The 2,350-nt window shown below is 42.2% G+C and overlaps 1 pseudogene; it reads left to right on the top strand.

The window, feature by feature from the left end:
- The first annotated feature begins 1,346 nt into the window (after nucleotides 1-1,346).
- On the top strand, nucleotides 1,347-1,827 carry LOC110317487 (annotated as a pseudogene).
- The last annotated feature ends 523 nt before the right edge of the window (nucleotides 1,828-2,350 follow it).

The following is a 2,350-nucleotide window of genomic DNA, read 5'->3' as shown; positions in this document are numbered from 1 at the left end:
TAATATAGTCTGACATCTTCTATTTTCTTCTTCTTTGTTCTAGTCTATTTAATCAATTTACAGGTCGAAACTGACCACAACTCAGAAATTTCACATTCTACTAATGACAAGAAATCTCACCAGAAAACTGCCAAGCTGGAGATCTTTCTCGACCTATTTTGTTTCTTAGTACATTAAATTGAAAAACACTTCCATCCACCCTCTTGTAGTTGCTAGGGAAAAGTACACCCCCATCACTGAAGACAAAGGAGCGAATGAAGCAATGAGACCCTAAAACTCTACAGCTCTCTCCAGCTAAGTGGGAAAATTGATTGCTTCCTGAGCACAAGATGCAAGAACCTTCGGTTAAATCTGAAAGATGGAACTAAAGTAGCCATCATGGTGTCCTCCTCAGATCCTCTAAAATCATTTTTACAGGGAGGGAGGGAGTTAAAAGGTATAAGGAGAACAGGAGAGTGGATATCAACAATACAGTCCTGCTCAGCAGGTATGGGGTGGGAGATGAAGGGATAGTAGAGAAGTGCACACCTACTGTCCCGTGAACACCTGATGTTCTGCCCAGCAACAGAATCACAGCACCCATGAGGTCTGGAGCTTCAGAGATGGGACCACAAATGGTCCAGACAACAGCAGAACACACGTGCATACTCACACAAAGCTGCCTCTTCCCGCTCCTTGCAGAAGGCTGAGATTCACCCTCAGAAAGGCTAAAGCAGATGGTGTTGGACCTGGGTAGCAGCAGGCTTGAGGGAGGCTGAGGCTCATCTGACAGACAGGTAAACATTCCACACTGTACACAGAAGCCTTCAAACTACAGCAGACTCATTGGCTGCTACAGAGAGCCTCCAAAATGAAATTATCATAAATATTGTTTAGAGAAATCAAGAGGAGGTGGAATATCAGTGGTCAAAATAAATATCATATGTCAAGGAAACAATCAGAGAATAGAAAGAAAGGATTAAAATATGATAATAGAACAAGAAAAAGGTTGGCAACAACTTTTTTAAAAATTGAGAGAGGATTAAATGAAAAAAAAAAACCTTTAAAGTAAGCTCAGAAGGTTCTTTAGCCTACCATGAGGGTCCAAGAGCAAAAAGATAGGTAGACACATGAAAGTGTCCTCAAGCTTCTTCCTTCACAGCAGAAGTCCATGTCAAATATGTGTCACAGCAGGGCAGATGAGGGCAGTGACAGTCCATGGGATTGCTTTGTACCCAGCCTTGTGAGATGCATGAGTCTATTTTAAAACACAGTATACTTATATTTTAAAAGACTACTCAAATGCATATATTAAAAATTAAATTTTGCTTTCGACCATGGCAGCCATCTTCCAGTAACTCGCCAAAATGACGAAAACAAGGGGAAAGAGGAGAGGCACTGGTATATGTTCTCCAGGCCTTTTTGGAAACATGGCATTGTTCCTTTGGCCACATACATTCGAATCTACAAGAAGGGTGATATTTTAGACATCAAGGAAATGGGCATTCTTCAAAAAGGAATGTCCTGTAAGTGCTAATATGGCAAAACCGAAGTGTCTACAATGTCATTCAACATGCCGTGGGCATCACTGTAAACAAGCAAGTTAAGGGCAAAATCCTGGTCAAGAGGATCAATGTGTGGATTGAGCACATCAAGCGCTTGAAGAGCAGAGACAGTTTCCTGAGGCGGGTGAAGGAGAACGATCAGAAGAAGAAGGAAGCCAAAGAGAAGAGCGCCTGGGTTCAGCTGAAGCGCTACCCTGCTCCACCCAAAGAAGCACACTTTGTGAGGACTAACGGGAAAGAGCCTGAGCTGTTGGAGCCCATTCCATAGGAATTCATGGCCTAATGTACAAAAGGAAATAAAGTACTAGGACTGCAAAAAAAATTAAATTTGGGGGATCTGGGATCATGATTTAATCTCTAATGCGCCTACTGTATAAGCATGAAGACCTGAACTTGGATTTCCAGCACCCACATAAAAGCTGGGTCTGGTGATTCCCTTTATAACACCTGCACTAGAGGTGGCAGACGGGTTAGATGTAAAGAGAGGTGGACCTCTTGAAATTAATTGGCCAGGTAGCTAAGTTCAGAAAATAAAAACATCTTTTATTTGTTGAGACAGGGTATCTTGTAGGATTACGAGCAAGATGTCTCATAGGATTAAGGAAGTTGCTGACAGTCATGAGCCCATATGATGGGAGGACAGAGTGGGCTCCCAGAAGCTGGACCCTGATCTCTACCTGTGCACTGTGGCATGAGAATGTCCCCTTAATACAAAGAAATAGGTAAACATAAATAAATAATGGGGATTACCCTAAAGGAAGACATTTGATGTTAACTTCTGGTACACACACACACACACACACACA

This window comes from Mus pahari, chromosome 3, assembly GCF_900095145.1.
Source record: "Mus pahari chromosome 3, PAHARI_EIJ_v1.1, whole genome shotgun sequence".
NCBI classification, from domain to species: Eukaryota; Metazoa; Chordata; class Mammalia; order Rodentia; family Muridae; genus Mus; species Mus pahari.
This window is presented reverse-complemented; position numbering and strand designations above follow the sequence as displayed.